Source organism: Chiloscyllium punctatum, chromosome 34, assembly GCF_047496795.1.
Source record: "Chiloscyllium punctatum isolate Juve2018m chromosome 34, sChiPun1.3, whole genome shotgun sequence".
NCBI classification, from domain to species: Eukaryota; Metazoa; Chordata; class Chondrichthyes; order Orectolobiformes; family Hemiscylliidae; genus Chiloscyllium; species Chiloscyllium punctatum.
The window spans coordinates 70,058,697-70,084,515 of NC_092772.1; positions in this window are offsets into that span (position 1 = coordinate 70,058,697).

Consider the following 25,819-nt stretch of genomic DNA (forward strand, 5'->3'; position numbering starts at 1 on the left):
GGCCCGACATACCTCCCACTGTACAGTTACCACCACACCCTGACATTCCTCCCACTGTACAATAACCATCACACCCCGACTTACCGCACACTGTACAGTAACCAACACGGCCCGACATACCTCCCACTGTACAGTTACCACCACACCCCGACATATCTCCCACTGTACAGTAACCATCACACCCTGACATTCCTCCCACTGTACAGTAACCATCACGGCCCGACATACCTCCCACTATACAGTAACCATCACGGTCTGACATACCTCTCACTGTACAGTTACCACGACACCCCGACATACCTCCCACTTTAGAGTAACCATCACTGCCCGACAAACCTTCCACTGTACGGTAACAGTCACGGCCAGACATACCTCCCACTGTACAGTAACCATCACGTTCTGGCATACCTCCCACTGTACAGCAATAATCACGGCCAGACTTACCTCCCACTGTACAGTAACCATCACACCCCGACATACTTCCCACTGTACAGTAACCATCACACCCCGACATATCCCTCACTGTACAGTAACCATCACGGCCTGACATACCTCCAACTGTACAGTAACCATCACGTCCAGACATACCCCTCACTGTACTGTAAGCATCACGGCCCAACATACATCCCAATGTACAGCAACCATCACGGCCTGATATAACTCCCACTATACAGTAACCATCACACCGCGACATACCTCCTACTGTACAGTTACCATCACGGCCCGACATACCTACCACTGTACAGTAAGCATCACGGACCAACATAACTCCAACTGTACAGTAACCATCACGGCTGAACATAGATCCCACTGTACAGTGACTATCACGGTCTGACATACCTCACACAGTACAGCAACCATCACGGCCAGACATACCTCCCACTGTACAGTAACCATCACACCCCGACATACCTCCCACTGTACAGTAACCATCACAACCCGAATTACCGCACAAAATACAGTAACCATCACAGCCCGACATACCTCCCACTGCGCAGTAACCATCACAACCCGACATTCCTCCCACTGTACAGTAACCATCACGGTCTGACATACCTCCCACTGTACAGTAACCATCACGGTCTGACATACCTCTCACTGTACAGTTACCACGACACCCCGACATACCTCCCACTTTAGAGTAACCATCACTGCCCGACATACCTTCCACTGTACGGTAACAGTCACGGCCAGACATACCTCCCACTGTACAGCAAGAATCACGGCCAGACTTACCTCACACTGTACAGTAACCATCACACGCCGACATACTTCCCACTGTACAGTAACCATCACGGCCAGACATACCCCTCACTGTACAGTAACCATCACGGCCTGACATACCTCCAACTGTACAGTAACCATCACGGCCAGACATACCCCTCACTGTACAGTAACCATCACGACCTGACATACCTCCAACTGTACAATAACCATCACAGCCAGACATACCCCTCACTGTACAGTAACCATTAGAGCCCGACATACCCCTCACTGTACAGTAACCACCATACCCCGACATACCTCCCACTGTACAGTAACCATCACACCCCGACATACCTCCCACTGCACAGTAACCATCACACCCCGACTTAGCTCCCACTGTACAGTAAGCATCACGGCCCGACATACCTCCCACTGTACAGTAAGCATCACGGCCCGACATACCTCCCAATGTACAGCAACCATCACGGTCCGACATAACTCCCACTATACAGTAACCATCACACCCCGACATACCTCCCACTGTACACTAACCATCACACCCCGACATACCTCCCACAGTACAGTAACTATTACGGCCCGACATACCTCCCACGGTACAGTAACCATCACACTCCGACATACCTCACACTGTACAGTAACCATCACACCCCGACATACCTCCCACTATACAGTAACCATCACACCCTGACATACCTACCACTGTAGAGTAACTATCACTGCCCGACATACCTCCCACTGTACAGTTACCAACACGCACCGACATACCTCCCACTGTACAGTAACCATCACACCCTGACATTCCTCCCACTGTACAGTAACCATCACGGTCTGACATACCTCCCACTGTACAGCAAGAAACACGCCCTGACATACCTCCCACTGTACAGTAACCATCACAACACGAATTACCGCACACTGTACAGTAACCATCACAGCCCGACATAACTACCACTGTACAGTAACCATCACGGACCGACATACCTCCCACTGTACAGTAACCATCACAGACCGACATACTCCCACTGTACAGTAACCATCACGGCCCGATATACCTCCCACTGTACAGTAACCATCACAGACCGACATACTCCCACTGTACAGTAACCATCACGGATCAACATACCTCCCACTGTACAGTAACCATCACAGACCGACATATCTCCCACGGTACAGTAACCATTACGGCCCGACATACCTCCCACTGTACAGTAACCATCACGGTCTGACATACCTCACACTGTACAGTAACCATCACACCCCGACATACCTCCCACGGTACAGTAACAATCACGGTCCGACATACCTCCCACTGTACAGTAACCATCACGGCCCGATATACCTCACAGTGTACAGTAACCATCGCACCCCGACATACCTCCCACGGCACAGTAACCATCACGACCCGACATACCTCACACTGTACAGTAACCATCACGGTCCGACATACCTCCCACTGTACAGTAACCATCACGGCCCGACATACCTCCCACGGTACAGTAACCATCACACCCCGACATACCTCGCACTGCACAGTAACCATCGCAGCCCGACATACCTCCCACTGCACAGTAACCATCACGACCCGATATACCTCACACTGTACAGTAACCATCACACCCCGACATACCTACCACTGTACAGTAACCATCACACGCTGACATACCTCCCACTGTACAGTAACAATCACACCCTGACATTCCTCCCACTGTACAATAACCATCACACCCCGACATACCGCACACTGTACAGTAAACATCACGGCCCGACATACCTCACACTGTACAGTAACCACCATGGTCTGACATACCCCCCACAGTACAGCAACCATTACGGCGAGACATACCTCCCACTGTACATTAACCATCACACCCCGACTTACTGCACACTGTACAGTAAGCATCACAGTCCGACATACCTCCCACTGTACATTAACCATCACACCCCGACTTACTGCATACTGTACAGTAACCATCACAACCAGACATACCTCCCACTGTACAGTAACCATCACAGCCCGACATAATCTCACTGTACAGCAACCATTACAGCCCGACTACAGTAAGCATCACAGTCCGACATACCTCACACTGTACAGTAACCATCACGGTCCGACATACCTCCCACTGTACAGTAACCATCACGGCCCGATATACCTCCCACTGTACAGTAACCATCACACCCCGACATACCTCGCACTGCACAGGAACTATCACACCCCATCAAACCTCCCACTGTACAATAACCATCACGGCCCGACATACCTCACACTCTCCAGTAACCATCACGGTCTGACATACCTCTCACTGTACAGTTACCACGACACACCGACATACCTCCCACTTTAGAGTAACCATCACTGCCCGACATATCTTCCACTGTACGGTAACAGTCACGGCTGAACATAGCTCCCACTGTACAGTGACTATCACGGTCTCACATACCTCACACTGTACAGCAAGAATCACGGCCAGACATACCTCCCACTGTACAGTAACCATCACAACCCGAATTACCGCACAAAATACAGTAACCATCACAGCCCGACATACCTCCCTCTGTGCAGTAACCATCACAACCCGACATTCCTCCCACTGTACAGTAACCATCACGGCCCGACATACCTCCCACTGTACAGTAACCATCACAGCCCGACATACTCCAAACGTACAGTAACCATCGCACCCCGACATCCCTCCCACTGTACAGTAACCATCACAGCCCGACATATCTCCCACTGTACAGTAACCATCACGGCCCGACATACCTCCCACTGTACAGTAACCATCACGGTCCGACATACCTCCCACTGTACAGTAACCATCACGGTCTGACATACCTCACACTGTACAGTAACCATCACACCCCGACATATCTCCCACGGTACAGTAACCATTACGGCCCGACATACCTCCCACTGTACAGTAACCATCACGGTCTGACATACCTCACACTGTACAGTAACCATCACACCCCGACATACCTCCCACGGTACAGTAACCATCACACCCCGACATACCTCCCACTGTACAGTAACCATCACGGCCCGACATACCGCCCACTGTACAGTAACCATCACACCCCGACATACCTCTCACTATACAGTAACCTTCACACCCTGACATACCTACCACTGTAGAGTAACCATCAAACCCCGACATACCTCCCACTGTACAGTAACCATCACACACTGACATTCCTCCCACTGTACAGTAACCATCACACACTGACATTCCTCCCACTGTACAATAACCATCACACCCCGACTTACCGCACACTGTACAGTAACCATCACGGCCCGACATACCTCCCACTGTACAGTAACCATCACGGTCTGACATACCTCCCACTGTACAGTAACCATCACGGTCTGACATACCTCCCACTGTACAGCAAACATCACCACCAGACAAACCGCCCACTGTACAGTAACCATCACAACCCGAATTACCGCACAATGTACAGTAACCATCACAGCCCGACATACCTCCCACTGTGCAGTAACCATCACAGCCCGACAGACTCCCACTGTACAGTAACCATCACAGCCAGACATACCTCCCACTGTACAGTAACCATCTCATTCCGACATACCTCCCACTGCATAGTAACCATCACGTCCCGATATACATCCCACTGTTCAGTAACCATCACACCACGACATACCTCCCACTGTACAGTAACCACCACACCCCGACATACCTCCCACTGTACAGTAATCATCACAATCCGACATACCTACCACTGTACAGTAACCATCACGGCCCAACATACCTCACACTGTACAGTAACCATCACACCCCGACATACCTCCCACTATACAGTTACCACCACACCGCGACATATCTCCCACTGTACAGTAACCATCACACCCTGACATTCCTCCCACTGTACAGTAACCATCACGGACCGACATACCTCCCACTATACAGTAACCATCACGGTCTGACATACCTCTCACTGTACAGTTACCACGACACCCCGACATAGATCCCACTTTAGAGTAACCATCACTGCCCGACATACCTTCCACTGTACGGTAACAGTCATGGCCAGACATACCTCCCACTGTACAGTAACCATCATGGACCGACATACCTCCCACTGTACAGTAACCATCACACCCCGACATACTCCCACTGTACAGTAACCATCACGGCCCAATATACCTCCCACTGTACAGTAACCATCACACCACGACATACCTCCCACTGTACAGTAACCATCACAGACCGACATACTCCCACTGTACAGTAACCATCACGGCCCGATATACCTCCCACTGTACAGTAACCATCACACCACGACATACCTCCCACTGTACAGTAACCATCGCACACCGAATTACGGCACACTGTACAGTAACCATCACAGCCCGACATACCTCCCACTGTACAGTAACCATCATGGACCAACATACCTCCCACTGTACAGTAACCATCACGGTCCTACATACCACCCACTGTACAGAAACCATCACGGCCTGATATACCTCCCACTGTACAGTAAACATCCCACCCCGACATACCTCCCACTGTACAATAACCATCACGGCCCGACATACCTCCCACTGTACAGTAACCATCACGACCCGAATTACCTCACACTGTACAGTAACCATCACGGTCCGACATACCTCCCACTGTACATTAAACATCACACCCCGAATTACCGCACACTGTACAGTAACCATCACAGCCCGACATACCTCCCACTGTACAGTAACCATCACGGCCCGACATACCTCCCACTGTACAGTAACCATCACAGACCGACATACTCCCACTGTACAGTAACAGTCACGGCCCAATGTACCTCCCCCTGTACAGTAACCATCACACCCCGACATACCTCCCACTGTACAGTAACCATCATGGCCAGACATACTTCGCACTGTACAGTAACCATCACGGTCCGACATACCTCCCACTGTATAGTAACCATCACGGCCCGATATACCTCCCACTGTACTGTAACCATCACACCCCGACATATCTCCCACTGTACAGTAACCATCGCACGCCGACATACCTCCCACTGCACAGTAACCATCACGGCCCGATATACCTCCCACTGTACTGTAACCATCACACCCCGACATACCTCCCACTGTACAGTAACCATCGCACGCCGACATACCTCCCACTGCACAGTAACCATCACGACCCGATATACCTCCCACTGTACAGTAACCATCACACACCGACATACCTCACACTGTACAGTAACCATCACACCCCGACATATCTCCCACGGTACAGTAACCATCACACCCCGACATACCTCCCACTGTACAGTAACCATCACGGCCCGACATACCGCCCACTGTACAGTAACCATCACACCCGACATATCTCCCACGGTACAGTAACCATCACACCCCGACATACCTCCCACTGTACAGTAACCATCACGGCCCGACATACCGCCCACTGTACAGTAACCATCACACCCCGACATACCTCTCACTATACAGTAACCTTCACACCCTGACATACCTACCACTGTAGAGTAACCATCAAACCCCGACATACCTCCCACTGTACAGTAACCATCACACACTGACATTCCTCCTACTGTACAGTAACCATCACACACTGACATTCCTCCCACTGTACAATAACCATCACACCCCGACTTACCGCACACTGTACAGTAACCATCACGGCCCGACATACCTCCCACTGTACAGTAACCATCACGGACTGACATACCTCCCACTGTACAGCAAACATCACCGCCAGACATACCGCCCACTGTACAGTAACCATCACAACCCGAATTACCGCACACTGTACAGTAACCATCACAGCCCGACATACCTCCCACTGTGCAGTAACCATCACAGCCCGATATACATCCCACTGTTCAGTAAACATCAGACACCGACATACCTCCCACTGTACAGTAACCACCACACCATGACATACCTCCCACTGTACAGTAATCATCACAATCCGACATACCTACCACTATACAGTTACCACCACACCCCGACATATCTCCCACTGTACAGTAACCAACACACCCTGACATTCCTCCCACTGTACAGTAACCATCACGGCCAGACTTACCTCACACTGTACAGTAACCATCACACGCCGACATACTTCCCACTGTACAGTAACCATCACGGCCAGACATACCCCTCACTGTACAGTAACCATCACGGCCTGACATACCTCCAACTGTACAATAACCATCACAGCCAGACATACCCCTCACTGTACAGTAACCATTACAGCCCGACATACCCCTCACTGTACAGTAACCACCATACCCCGACATACCTCCCACTGTACAGTAACCATCACACCCCGACATACCTCCCACTGCACAGTAACCATCACACCCCGACTTAGCTCCCACTGTACAGTAAGCATCACGGCCCGACATACCTCCCACTGTACAGTAAGCATCACGGCCCGACATACCTCCCAATGTACAGCAACCATCACGGTCCGACATAACTCCCACTATACAGTAACCATCACACCCCGACATACCTCCCACTGTACACTAACCATCACACCCCGACATACCTCCCACAGTACAGTAACTATTACGGCCCGACATACCTCCCACGGTACAGTAACCATCACACTCCGACATACCTCACACTGTACAGTAACCATCACACCCCGACATACCTCCCACTATACAGTAATCATCACACCGCGACATACCTCCCACTATACAGTAACCATCACACCCTGACATACCTACCACTGTAGAGTAACTATCACTGCCTGACATACCTCCCACTGTACAGTTACCAACACGCACCGACATACCTCCCACTGTACAGTAACCATCACACCCTGACATTCCTCCCACTGTACAGTAACCATCACGGTCTGACATACCTCCCACTGTACAGCAAGAAACACGCCCTGACATACCTCCCACTGTACAGTAACCATCACAACACGAATTACCGCACACTGTACAGTAACCATCACAGCCCGACATAACTACCACTGTACAGTAACCATCACGGACCGACATACCTCCCACTGTACAGTAACCATCACAGACCGACATACTCCCACTGTACAGTAACCATCACGGCCCGATATACCTCCCACTGTACAGTAACCATCACAGACCGACATACTCCCACTGTACAGTAACCATCACGGACCAACATACCTCCCACTGTACAGTAACCATCACAGACCGACATGCTCCCACTGTCCAGTAACCATCACGGCCCGACATACCTCCCACGACACAGTAAACATCACGACCCGACATACCTCACACTGTACAGTAACAATCACGGTCCGACATACCTCCCACTGTACAGTAACCATCACGGCCCGATATACCTCACAGTGTACAGTAACCATCGCACCCCGACATACCTCCCACTGTACAGTAACCATCACGGCCCGACATACCTCCCACTGTACAGTAACCATCATGGTCCGACATACCTCCCACGGCACAGTAACCATCACGACCCGACATACCTCACACTGTACAGTAACCATCACGGTCCGACATACCTCCCACTGTACAGTAACCATCACGGCCCGACATACCTCCCACGGTACAGTAACCATCACGGCCCGACATACCTCCCACTGTACAGTAACCATCACGGTCCGACATACCTCCCACGGCACAGTAACCATCACGGTCCGACATACCTCCCACGGTACAGTAACCATCGCACCCCGACATACCTCCCACTGTACAGTAACCATCACGGCCCGACATACCTCCCACTGTACAGTAACCATCACGGTCCGACATACCTCCCACGGCACAGTAACCATCACGACCCGACATACCTCACACTGTACAGTAACCATCACGGTCCGACATACCTCCCACTGTACAGTAACCATCACACCCCGACATACCTCGCACTGCACAGTAACCATCGCAGCCCGACATACCTCCCACTGCACAGTAACCATCACGACCCGATATACCTCACACTGTACAGTAACCATCACACCCCGACATACCTACCACTGTACAGTAACCATCACACGCTGACATACCTCCCACTGTACAGTAACAATCACACCCTGACATTCCTCCCACTGTACAATAACCATCACACCCCGACATACCGCACACTGTACAGTAAACATCACGGCCCGACATACCTCACACTGTACAGTAACCACCATGGTCTGACATACCCCCCACAGTACAGCAACCATTACGGCCAGACATACCTCCCACTGTACATTAACCATCACACCCCGACTTACTGCACACTGTACAGTAAGCATCACAGTCCGACATACCTCCCACTGTACATTAACCATCACACCCCGACTTATTGCATACTGTACAGTAACCATCACAACCCGACATACCTACCACTGTACAGTAACTATCACGGCCCAACATACCTCCCACTGTACAGTAACCATCACAGCCCGACATAATCTCACTGTACAGCAACCATTACAGCCCGACTACAGTAAGCATCACAGTCCGACATACCTCACACTGTACAGTAACCAACACGGTCCGACATACCTCCCACTGTACAGTAACCATCACGGCCCGACATACCTCACACTGTACAGTTACCAACACACACCGACATATCTCCCACTGTACAGTAACCATCACACCCAGACATTCCTCCCACTGTACAGTAACCATCACGGCCCGACATACCTCCCACTCTCCAGTAACCATCACGGTCTGACATACCTCTCACTGTACAGTTACCACGACACACCGACATACCTCCCACTTTAGAGTAACCATCACTGCCCGACATATCTTCCACTGTACGGTAACAGTCACGGCTGAACATAGCTCCCACTGTACAGTGACTATCACGGTCTCACATACCTCACACTGTACAGCAACCATCACGGCCAGACATCCCTCACACTGTACAGTAACCATCACAGCCCGACATATCTCCCACTGTACAGTAACCATCACGGCCCGACATACCTCCCACTGTACAGTAACCATCACGGTCCGACATACCTCCCACTGTACAGTAACCATCACGGTCTGACATACCTCACACTGTACAGTAACCATCACAGCCCGACATACCTCCCACTGTACAGTAACCATCACGGACCGCAATACCTCCCACTGTACAGTAACCATCACGGTCCTACATACCACCCACTGTACAGAAACCATCACGGCCTGATATACCTCCCACTGTACAGTAAACATCCCACCCCGACATACCTCCCACTGTACAATAACCATCACGGCCCGACATACCTCCCACTGTACAGTAACCATCACGACCCGAATTACCTCACACTGTACAGTAACCATCACGGTCCGACATACCTCCCACTGTACATTAAACATCACACCCCGAATTACCGCACACTGTACAGTAACCATCACAGCCCGACATACCTCCCACTGTACAGTAACCATCACGGCCCGACATACCTCCCACTGTACAGTAACCATCACAGACCGACATACTCCCACTGAACAGTAACAGTCACGGCCCAATGTACCTCCCCCTGTACAGTAACCATCACACCCCGACATACCTCCCACTGTACAGTAACCATCATGGCCAGACATACCTCGCACTGTACAGTAACCATCACGGTCCGACATACCTCCCACTGTATAGTAACCATCACGGCCCGATATACCTCCCACTGTACAGTAACCATCGCACGCCGACATACCTCCCACTGCACAGTAACCATCACGGCCCGATATACCTCCCACTGTACTGTAACCATCACACCCCGACATACCTCCCACTGTACAGTAACCATCGCACGCCGACATACCTCCCACTGCACAGTAACCATCACGACCCGATATACCTCCCACTGTACAGTAACCATCACACACCGACATACCTCACACTGTACAGTAACCATCACACCCCGACATATCTCCCACGGTACAGTAACCATCACACCCAGACATACCTCCCACTGTACAGTAACCATCACGGCCCGACATACCGCCCACTGTACAGTAACCATCAAACCCCGACATACCTCTCACTATACAGTAACCTTCACACCCTGACATACCTACCACTGTAGAGTAACCATCAAACCCCGACATACCTCCCACTGTAAAGTAACCATCACACACTGACATTCCTCCTACTGTACAGTAACCATCACACACTGACATTCCTCCCACTGTACAATAACCATCACACCCCGACTTACCGCACAATGTACAGTAACCATCACGGCCCGACATACCTCCCACTGTACAGTAACCATCACGGTCTGACATACCTCCCACTGTACAGCAAACATCACCGCCAGACATACCGCCCACTGTACAGTAACCATCACAACCCGAATTACCGCACACTGTACAGTAACCATCACAGCCCGACATACCTCCCACTGTGCAGTAACCATCACAGCCCGATATACATCCCACTGTTCAGTAACCATCACGGCCCGACATACCGCCCACTGTACAGTAACCATCACACCCCGACAAACCTCTCACTATACAGTAACCTTCACACCCTGACATACCTACCACTGTAGAGTAACCATCAAACCCCGACATACCTCCCACTGTACAGTAACCATCACACACTGACATTCCTCCCACAGTACAGTAACCATCACACACTGACATTCCTCCCACTGTACAATAACCATCACACCCCGACTTACCGCACACTGTACAGTAACCATCACGGCCCGACATACCTCCCACTGTACAGTAACCATCACGGTCTGACATACCTCCCACTGTACAGTAACCATCACGGTCTGACATACCTCACACTGTACAGTAACCATCACACCCCGACATACCTCCCACGGTACAGTAACCATCACACCCCGACATACCTCCCACTGTACAGTAACCATCACGGCCCGACATACCGCCCACTGTACAGTAACCATCACACCCCGACATACCTCTCACTATACAGTAACCTTCACACCCTGACATACCTACCACTGTAGAGTAACCATCAAACCCCGACATACCTCCCACTGTACAGTAACCATCACACACTGACATTCCTCCCACTGTACAGTAACCATCACACACTGACATTCCTCCCACTGTACAATAACCATCACACCCCGACTTACCGCACACTGTATAGTAACCATCACGGCCCGACATACCTCCCACTGTACAGTAACCATCACGGTCTGACATACCTCCCACTCTACAGTAACCATCACGGTCTGACATACCTCCCACTGTACAGCAAACATCACCACCAGACAAATCGCCCACTGTACAGTAACCATCACAACCCGAATTACCGCACAATGTACAGTAACCATCACAGCCCGACATACCTCCCACTGTGCAGTAACCATCACAGCCCGACAGACTCCCACTGTACAGTAACCATCACAGCCAGACATACCTCCCACTGTACAGTAACCATCTCGTTCCGACATACCTCCCACTGCATAGTAACCATCACGTCCCGATATACATCCCACTGTTCAGTAACCATCACACCACGACATACCTCCCACTGTTCAGTAACCATCACACCCCGACATACCTCCCACTGTACAGTAATCATCACAATCCGACATACCTACCACTGTACAGTAACCATCACGGCCCAACATACCTCACACTGTACAGTAACCATCACACCCCGACATACCTCCCACTATACAGTTACCACCACACCCCGACATATCTCCCACTGTACAGTAACCATCACACCCTGACATTCCTCCCACTGTACAGTAACCATCACGGACCGACATACCTCCCACTATACAGTAACCATCACGGTCTGACATACCTCTCACTGTACAGTTACCACGACACCCCGACATAGATCCCACTTTAGAGTAACCATCACTGCCCGACATACCTTCCACTGTACGGTAACAGTCATGGCCAGACATACCTCCCACTGTACAGTAACCATCATGGACCGACATACCTCCCACTGTACAGTAACCATCACACCCCGACATACTCCCACTGTACAGTAACCATCACGGCCCAATATACCTCCCACTGTACAGTAACCATCACACACTGACATTCCTCCTACTGTACAGTTACCATCACACACTGACATTCCTCCCACTGTACAATAACCATCACACCCCGACTTACCGCACACTGTACAGTAACCATCACGGCCCGACATACCTCCCACTGTACAGTAACCATCACGGTCTGACATACCTCCCACTGTACAGCAAACATCACCGCCAGACATACCGCCCACTGTACAGTAACCATCACAACCCGAATTACCGCACACTGTACAGTAACCATCACAGCCCGACATACCTCCCACTGTGCAGTAACCATCACAGCCCGATATACATCCCACTGTTCAGTAACCATCACACCCCGACATACCTCCCACTGTACAGTAACCACCACACCATGACATACCTCCCACTGTACAGTAATCATCACAATCCGACATACCTACCACTATACAGTTACCACCACACCCCGACATATCTCCCACTGTACAGTAACCATCACACCCTGACATTCCTCCCACTGTACAGTAACCATCACGGCCAGACTTACCTCACACTGTACAGTAACCATCACACGCCGACATACTTCCCACTGTACAGTAACCATCACGGCCAGACATACCCCTCACTGTACAGTAACCATCACGGCCTGACATACCTCCAACTGTACAATAACCATCACAGCCAGACATACCCCTCACTGTACAGTAACCATTACAGCCCGACATACCCCTCACTGTACAGTAACCACCATACCCCGACATACCTCCCACTGTACAGTAACCATCACACCCCGACATACCTCCCACTGCACAGTAACCATCACACCCCGACTTAGCTCCCACTGTACAGTAAGCATCATGGCCCGACATACCTCCCACTGTACAGTAAGCATCACGGCCCGACATACCTCCCAATGTACAGCAACCATCACGGTCCGACATAACTCCCACTATACAGTAACCATCACACCCCGACATACCTCCCACTGTACACTAACCATCACACCCCGACATACCTCCCACAGTACAGTAACTATTACGGCCCGACATACCTCCCACGGTACAGTAACCATCACACTCCGACATACCTCACACTGTACAGTAACCATCACACCCCGACATACCTCCCACTATACAGTAATCATCACACCGCGACATACTTCCCACTATACAGTAACCATCACACTCTGACATACCTACCACTGTAGAGTAACTATCACTGCCCGACATACCTCCCACTGTACAGTTACCAACACGCACCGACATACCTCCCACTGTACATTAACCATCACACCCTGACATTCCTCCCACTGTACAGTAACCATCACGGTCTGACATACCTCCCACTGTACAGCAAGAAACACGCCCTGACATACCTCCCACTGTACAGTAACCATCACAACACGAATTACCGCACACTGTACAGTAACCATCACAGCCCGACATAACTACCACTGTACAGTAACCATCACGGACCGACATACCTCCCACTGTACAGTAACCATCACAGACCGACATACTCCCACTGTACAGTAACCATCACGGCCCGATATACCTCCCACTGTACAGTAACCATCACAGACCGACATACTCCCACTGTACAGTAACCGTCACGGACCAACATACCTCCCACTGTACAGTAACCATCACAGACCGACATGCTCCCACTGTCCAGTAACCATCACGGCCCGACATACCTCCCACGACACAGTAAACATCACGACCCGACATACCTCACACTGTACAGTAACAATCACGGTCCGACATACCTCCCACTGTACAGTAACCATCACGGCCCGATATACCTCACAGTGTACAGTAACCATCGCACCCCGACATACCTCCCACTGTACAGTAACCATCACGGCCCGACATACCTCCCACGGTACAGTAACCATCGCAGCCCGACATACCTCCCACTGCACAGTAACCATCACGACCCGATATACCTCACACTGTACAGTAACCATCACACCCCGACATACCTACCACTGTACAGTAACCATCACACGCTGACATACCTCCCACTGTACAGTAACAATCACACCCTGACATTCCTCCCACTGTACAATAACCATCACACCCCGACATACCGCACACTGTACAGCAACCATTACGGCCAGACATACCTCCCACTGTACATTAACCATCACACCCCGACTTACTGCACACTGTACAGTAAGCATCACAGTCCGACATACCTCCCACTGTACATTAACCATCACACCCCGACTTACTGCATCCTGTACAGTAACCATCACAACCCGACATACCTACCACTGTACAGTAACTATCACGGCCCAACATACCTCCCACTGTACAGTAACCATCACAGCCCGACAAAATCTCACTGTACAGCAACCATTACAGCCCGACTACAGTAAGCATCACAGTCCGACATACCTCACACTGTACAGTAACCATCACGGTCCGACATACCTCCCACTGTACAGTAACCATCACGGCCCGATATACCTCACACTGTACAGTAACCATCACACCCCGACATACCTCGCACTGCACAGGAACTATCACACCCCATCAAACCTCCCACTGTACAATAACCATCACGGCCCGACATACCTCACACTGTACAGTTACCAACACACACCGACATATCTCCCACTGTACAGTAACCATCACACCCAGACATTCCTCCCACTGTACAGTAACCATCACGGCCCGACATACCTCCCACTCTCCAGTAACCATCACGGTCTGACATACCTCTCACTGTACAGTTACCACGTCACACCGACATACCTCCCACTTTAGAGTAACCATCACTGCCCGACATATCTTCCACTGTACGGTAACAGTCACGGCTGAACATAGCTCCCACTGTACAGTGACTATCACGGTCTCACATACCTCACACTGTACAGCAACCATCACGGCCAGACATCCCTCCCACTGTACAGTAACCATCACAGCCCGACATATCTCCCACTGTACAGTAACCATCAGGGCCCGACATACCTCCCACTGTACAGTAACCATCACGGTCCGACATACCTCCCACTGTACAGTAACCATCACGGTCTGACATACCTCACACTGTACAGTAACCATCACGGTCCGACATATCTCCCACGGTACAGTAACCATTACGGCCCGACATAACTCCCACTGTACAGTAACCATCACGGTCTGACATACCTCACACTGTACAGTAACCATCACACCCCGACATACCTCCCACGGTACAGTAACCATCACACACTGACATTCCTCCCACTGTACAATAACCATCACACCCCGACTTACCGCACACTGTACAGTAACCATCACGGCCCGACATACCTCCCACTGTACAGTAACCATCACGGTCTGACATACCTCCCACTGTACAGCAAACATCACCGCCAGACATACCGCCCACTGTACAGTAACCATCACAACCCGAATTACCGCACACTGTACAGTAACCATCACAGCCCGACATACCTCCCACTGTGCAGTAACCATCACAGCCCGATATACATCCCACTGTTCAGTAACCATCACGGCCCGACATACCGCCCACTGTACAGTAACCATCACACCCCGACATACCTCTCACTATACAGTAACCTTCACACCCTGACATACCTACCACTGTAGAGTAACCATCAAACCCCGACATACCTCCCACTGTACAGTAACCATCACACCCTGACATTCCTCCCACTGTACAGTAACCATCACGGACCGACATACCTCCCACTATACAGTAACCATCACGGTCTGGCATACCTCTCACTGTACAGTTACCACGACACACCGACATACCTCCCACTTTAGAGTAACCATCACTGCCCGACATATCTTCCACTGTACGGTAACAGTCACGGCTGAACATTGCTCCCACTGTACAGTGACTATCACGGTCTCACATACCTCACACTGTACAGCAACCATCACGGCCAGACATACCTCCCACTGTACAGTAACCATCACACCCCGACATACCTCCCACTGTGCAGTAACCATCACAACCCGACATTCCTCCCACTGTACAGTAACCATCACGGTCTGACATACCTCGCACTGTACAGTAATCATCACGGTCTGACATACCTCACACTGTACAGTAACCATCACACCCCGACATATCTCCCACGGTACAGTAACCATTACGGCCCGACATACCTCCCACTGTACAGTAATCATCACGGTCTGACGTACCTCACACTGTACAGTAACCATCACACCCCGACATACCTCCCACTGTACAGTAACCATCACGGCCCGACATACCTCCCACTGTACAGTAACCATCACACCCCGACATACCTCTCACTATACAGTAACCTTCACACCCTGACATACCTACCACTGTAGTGTAAGCATCAAACCCCGACATACCACCCACTGTACAGTTACCAACACACATCGACATACCTCCCACTGTACAGTAACCATCACACACTGACATTCCTCCCACTGTACAATAACCATCACACCCCGACTTACCGCACACTGTACAGTAACCATCACGGCCCGACATACCTCCCACTGTACAGTAACCATCACGGTCTGACATACCTCTCACTGTACAGTTACCACGACACCCCGACATAGCTCCCACTTTAGAGTAACCATTACGGACCGACATACCTCCCACTATACAGTAACCATCACGGTCTGACATACCTCTCACTGTACAGTTACCACGACACACTGACATACCTCCCACTTTAGAGTAACCATCACTGCCCGACATATCTTCAACTGTACGGTAACAGTCACAGCTGAACATAGCTCCCACTGTACAGTGACTATCACGGTCTCACATACCTCACACTGTACAGCAACCATCACGGTCTCACATACCTCCCACTGTACAGTAACCATCACACCCCGACATACCTCCCACTGTACAGTAACCATCACAACCCGAATTACCGCACAAAATACAGTAACCATCACAGCCCGACATACCTCCCACTGTGCAGTAACCATCACAACCCGACATTCCTCCCACTGTACAGTAACTATCACGGTCCGATATTCCTCCCACTGTACAGTAACCATCACGGCCCGACATACCTCCCTCTGTACAGTAACCATCACAGCCCGACATACCTCCCACTGTACAGTAACTATCACGGTCCGATATTCCTCCCACTGTACAGTAACCATCACAGCCCGACATATCTCCCACTGTACAGTAACCATCACGGTCTGACATACCTCCCACTGTACAGTAACCATCACACCCCGACATATCTCCCACGGTACAGTAACCATCACGGTCCGACATACCACCCACTGTACAGAAACCATCACGGCCTGATATACCTCCCCCTGTACAGTAACCATCACAACCCGACATACCTCCCACTGTACAGTAACCATCGCACCCCGACATACCTCCCACTGCACAGTAACCATCACGACCCAATATACCTCCCACTGTACAGTAACCATCACACCCCGACATAACTCCCCCTGTACAGTAACCATCACACGCCGACATACCTCCCAGTGTACAGTAACTTCACAAACTGACATACCTACCACTGCACAGTAACCATCACGGCCCGACATACCTCACACTGTACAGCAACCATCACACCCCGACATACCTCCCACTCTACAGTTACCACCACACACCGACATACCTCCCACTGTACAGTAACAATCACACCCTGACATTCCTCCCACTGTACAATAACCATCACACCCCGACTTACCGCACACTGTACAGTAAACATCACGGCCCGACATACCTCACACTGTACAGTAACCATCACGGTCTGAAATACCCCCCACTGTACAGCAACCATCACGGCCAGACATACCAACCACTGTACAGTAACCATCACACCCCGACATACTCTCACAGTACAGTAACCATCACAGCCCGACATACCTCCCACTGTACAGTAAACATCACACCCCGTCAACCCTCCCACTGTATAGTAAACATCACACCCGGACATACCTCCCACTGTACAGTAACCACCACACCCCGAAATCCCTCCCACTGTACAGTAAACACCACACCCCGACATCCCTCCCACTGTACAGTAACCATCACGGCCAGACATACATCCCACTGTACAGTAACCATCACACCCCGACATACCTCCCACTGTACAGTAACCATCACACCCCGAATTACCGCACACTGTACAGTAACCATCACAGCCCGACATACCTCCCACTGTACAGTAACCACCACACCCCGACATACCTCCCACTGTACAGTAACCATCACGTACCGACATTCCTCCCACTGTACAGCAACCATCACGGTCTGCCATACCTCTCACTGTACAGTTACCACGACACCACGACATAGCTCCCACTGTACAGTAACCATCACACCACGAATTACCGCACACTGAACAGTAACCATCACAGCCCGACATACCTCCCATGGAACAGTAACCATCACGGACCGACATACCTCCCACTGTACAGTAACCATCACAGACCGACATACTCCCACTGTACAGTAACCATCACGGCCCGATATACCTCCCACTGTACAATAACCATTACACCCCGACATACCTCCCACTGTACAGAAACCATCGAACCCCGAATTACCGCACACTGTACAGTAACCATCACAGCCCGACATACCTCCCACTGTACAGTAACCATCACGGACCGACATACCTCCCACTGTACAGTAACCATCACGGTCCGGCATACCACCTACTGTACAGTAACCATCACGGCCCGATATACCTCCCACTGTACAGTAACCATCGCACCCCGACATACCTCCCACTGTAAAATAACCATCACGGCCCGACATACCTCCCACTGTACAGTAACCATCACGACCCGACATACCTCACACTGTACAGTAACCATCACGGTCCGACATACCTCCCACTGTACAGTAACCATCACAGCCCGACATACCTCCCACTGTACAGTAACCATCACAGCCCGACATACCTCCCACTGTACAGTAACCATCAAGGACCGACATACGTCCCACTGTACAGTAACCATCACAGACCGACATACCTCCCACTGTACAGTAACCATCACACCCCGACATACCTCCCACTGTACAGTAACCATCATGGCCAGACATACCTCGCACTGTACAGTAACCATCACGGTCCGACATACCTCCCACTGTACAGTAACCATCGCACCCCGACATACCTCCCACTGTACAGTAACCATCACACCCCAACATACCTCCCACTGTACAGTAACCATCACACCCCGACATACCTCACACTGTACAGTAACCATCACACCCCATCATACCTCCCACTGTACAGTAACCATCACACCCCGACATGCCTCCCATTGTACTGTAACCACCACACCCCGATATACATCCCACTGCACAGTAACCATCACACCACGAATTACCGCTCACTGTACAGTAACCATCACACCCCGACATGCCTCCCACTGCACAGAAACCAACACACCCCGACATACCTCCCACTGTACAGTAACCATCACACCCCGACATACCACTCACTGTACAGTATCCATCACGGCCCGACATACCTCCCACTGTACAGTAACCATCACGGTCTGACATACCTCCCACTGTACAGTAACCATCACGGCCCGACATACCTCCCACTGTACAGTAACCATCACGGTCCGACATACCTCCCACTGTACAGTAAACATCACAGCCCGACGTACTCCCACTGTACAGTAACCATCACACCTCCACTTACCTCCCACTGTACAGTTACCACCACACCCGGACATACCTCCCACTGTACAGTAACTATCACGGCCCGACATACCTCACACTGTACAGTAACCATCATACCCCGACATACCTCCCACTGTACAGTAACCTTCACACCCTAACATACCTACCACTGTACAGTAAATATCACGGCCCGACATACCTCACACTGTACAGTAACCATCATACCCCGACATACCTCCCACTCTACAGTTACCACCACACACCGACAAACCTCCCACTGTAGAGTAACCATCACACCCTGACATTCCTCCCACTGTACAATAACCATCACACCCCGACTTACCGCACACTGTACAGTAACCATCACTGCCCAACGTACCTCCCACTGTACAGTAACCGTCACGGTCTGACATATCTTCCTCTGTACAGCATCCATCACGGCCAGACTTACCTCCCACTGTACAGTTAGCACCACACCCCGACATACCTCCCACTGTACAGTAACCATCACGGTTTGACATATCTCCCACTGTACAGCATCCATCACGGCCAGACATACCTCCCACTGTACAGTAACCATCACACCCCGACATACCCCCCACTGTACAGAAACCATCAAACCCCGACTTCCTGCACACTGTACAGTAACCATCACACCCCGACATACCTCCCACGGTACAGTAACCATCACGGCCCGACATACCTCCCACTGTACAGTAACCATCACAGCCCGACGTACTCCCACTATACAGTAACCATCACGGCCCGATATACTTCCCACTGTACAGTAACCATCACAGCCCGACATACCTCCCACTGTACAGAAACGATCACACCCCGACATACCTCCCACTGTACAGTAACCTACACACCCCGACATCCCTCCCACTGTTCAGTAGCCATCACACCCCGACATACCTCCCTCTGTACAGTAACCGTCACAACCCGACATACCTCCCACTGTACAGTAACCATCACAGCCCGACATACCTCCCACTGTACAGTAACGATCACACCCCGACATACCTCCCTCTGTACAGTAACCATCACACCCCAACATACCTCCCACTGTACTGTAACCATCACACCCCGACGAACCTACCACTGTACAGTAACCGTCACGGTCCGACATATCTCCCATTGTACAGTAACCATCACGGCCCGACATACCCCCCACTGTACAGTAACCTCCACACCCCGACATACCTCCAACTGTACAGTCACCATCACACCCCGACATACCTCCCACTGTACAGTAACCATCACACCCCGACATACCTCCCACTGTACAGTCACCATCACACCCCGACATACCTCCCACTGTACAGTCACCATCACACCCCGACTTCCCCCCACTGTACAGTAACCATCACACCCCGATATACATCCCACTGTACAGTAACCATCACGGCCCGACATACCTCCCACTGTACAGTCACCATCACACCCCGACATACCTCCCACTGTACTGTAACCATCACACCCCGACATACCTCCCACTGTACTGTAACCATCACACCCCGACGAACCTACCACTGTACAGTAACCATTACGGTCCTACATATTTCCCACTGTACAGTTACGATCCCACCCCGACATACCTCCCACTGTACAGCAACAATCACGGCCAGACATACCTCCCTCTGTACAGTAACCATCACACCCCGACATACCTCCCACTGGACAGTAACCGTCACGGTCCGACATACCTCCCACTGTACAGTAACCATCACGGCCCTTCATACCTCCGACTGTATAGTAACCATCACACCCCGACGAACCTACCACTGTACAGTAACCATTAAGGTCCGACATATTTCCCACTGTACTGTAACCATCACGGCCAGACATACCTCCCTCTGTACAGTAACCATCACACCCCGACATACCTCCCACTGTACAGTAACCATCATGGTCCAACATATCTCCCAGTGTACAGTTACCATCACACCCCGACATACCTCCCACTGTACAGTTACCACCACCTCCCAACATACCTCCCACTGTACAGTAACCACCACACTCCAACATACCTCCCATTGTACAGTAACCATCACAGCCCGACATACCTCCCACTGTACAGCAACCACCACCTCCCAACATACCTCCCACTGTACAGTAACCATCACACCCCGACATACCCCCCACTGTACAGAAACCATCAAACCCCGACTTCCTGCACACTGTACAGTAACCATCACACCCCGACATACCTCCCACGGTACAGTAACCATCACGGCCCGACATACCTCCCACTGTACAGTAACCATCACAGCCCGACGTACTCCCACTATACAGTAACCATCACGGCCCGATATACTTCCCACTGTACAGTAACCATCACAGCCCGACATACCTCCCACTGTACAGAAACGATCACACCCCGACATCCCTCCCACTGTTCAGTAGCCATCACACCCCGACATACCTCCCTCTGTACAGTAACCATCACAGCCCGACATACCTCCCACTGTACAGTAACGATCACACCCCGACATACCTCCCTCTGTACAGTAACCATCACACCCCAACATACCTCCCACTGTACTGTAACCATCACACCCCGACGAACCTACCACTGTACAGTAACCGTCACGGTCCGACATATCTCCCATTGTACAGTAACCATCACGGCCCGACATACCCCCCACTGTACAGTAACCTCCACACCCCGACATACCTCCCACTGTACAGTCACCATCACACCCCGACATACCTCCCACTGTACAGTAACCATCACACCCCGACATACCTCCCACTGTACAGTCACCATCACACCCCGACATACCTCCCACTGTACAGTCACCATCACACCCCGACTTCCCCCCACTGTGCAGTAACCATCACACCCCGATATACATCCCACTGTACAGTAACCATCACGGCCCGACATACCTCCCACTGTACAGTCACCATCACACCCCGACATACCTCCCACTGTACTGTAACCATCACACCCCGACATACCTCCCACTGTACTGTAACCATCACACCCCGACGAACCTACCACTGTACAGTAACCATTACGGTCCTACATATTTCCCACTGTACAGTTACGATCCCACCCCGACATACCTCCCACTGTACAGCAACAATCACGGCCAGACATACCTCCCTCTGTACAGTAACCATCACACCCCGACATACCTCCCACTGGACAGTAACCGTCACGGTCCGACATACCTCCCACTGTACAGTAACCATCACGGCCCTTCATACCTCCGACTGTATAGTAACCATCACACCCCGACGAACCTACCACTGTACAGTAACCATTAAGGTCCGACATATTTCCCACTGTACTGTAACCATCACGGCCAGACATACCTCCCTCTGTACAGTAACCATCACACCCCGACATACCTCCCACTGTACAGTAACCATCATGGTCCAACATATCTCCCAGTGTACAGTTACCATCACACCCCGACATACCTCCCACTGTACAGTTACCACCACCTCCCAACATACCTCCCACTGTACAGTAACCACCACACTCCAACATACCTCCCATTGTACAGTAACCATCACAGCCCGACATACCTCCCACTGTACAGCAACCACCACCTCCCAACATACCTCCCACTGTACAGTAACCATCACACCCCGACATACCTCCCACTGTACAGTAACCATCACACCCCGACTTACCTCACACTGTACAGTAACCATCACACCCCGACTTACCTCACACTGTACAGTAACCATCACACCCCGACTTACCTCACACTGTACAGTAACCATCACACCCCGACATACCTCCCACTGTCCAGTAACCATCACGGTCTGACATACCTCCCACTGTACAGTAACCATCACTCCCCGACTTAACTCACACTGTACAGTAACCATCACAGCCCGACATACCCCCCACTGTACAGTAACCATCACACCCCGACATACCGCCCACTGTTCAGTAACCATCACACCCCGACATACCTCCCACTGTACAGTAACCATCACACCCCGACATACCGCCCACTGTTCAGTAACCATCACACCCCGACATACTTCCCATTGTACAGTAACCATCACACCCGGACATACCCCCCACTGTACAGTAACCATCACACCCCGACTTCCCCCCACTGTACAGTAACCATCACAGCCCGACATACCTCCCACTGTACAGCAACCATCACACCCCGACATACCTCACACTGTACAGTAACAATCACACCCCGACATACCTCCCACTGTACAGTAACCATCACACCCAGACACACCTCCCACTGTACAGTAACCATCACGGTCGTACATACCTCCCTCTGCACAGTAACCATCACAGCCTGATATACCTCCCACTGTACAGTAACCATCACGGCCCAACATACCTCCCACTGTCAAGTCAGCATCACGGCCCGACATACCTCCCACTGTACAGTAACCATTACGGTCCTACATATTTCCCACTGTACAGTAACCATCCCACCCCGACATACCTCCCACTGTACAGCAACAATCACGGCCAGACATACCTCCCACTGTACAGCAACCATCACGGCCAGACATACCTCCCTCTGTACAGTAACCATCACACCCCGACATACCTCCCACTGTACAGTAACCATCACGGTCCGACATATCTCCCACTGGACAGTAACCATCACGCCAGACATACCTCCCACTGTACAGTAACCATCACGGACCGACATACCTCCCACTGTACAGTAACCATCACGGCCCTTCATACCTCCGACTGTATAGAAACCATCACACCCCGACGAACCTACCACTGTACAGTAACCATTAAGGTCCGACATATTTCCCACTGTACAGTAACCATCACGGCCAGACATACCTCCCTCTGTACAGTAACCATCACACCCCGACATACCTCCCACTGTACAGTAACCGTCATGGTCCGACATATCTCCCACTGTACAGTTACCACCACACTCCAACATACCTCCCATTGTACAGTAACCATCACAGCCTGACATACCTCCCACTGTACAGCAACCATCACCTCCCAACATACCTCCCACTGTACAGTAACCATCACACCC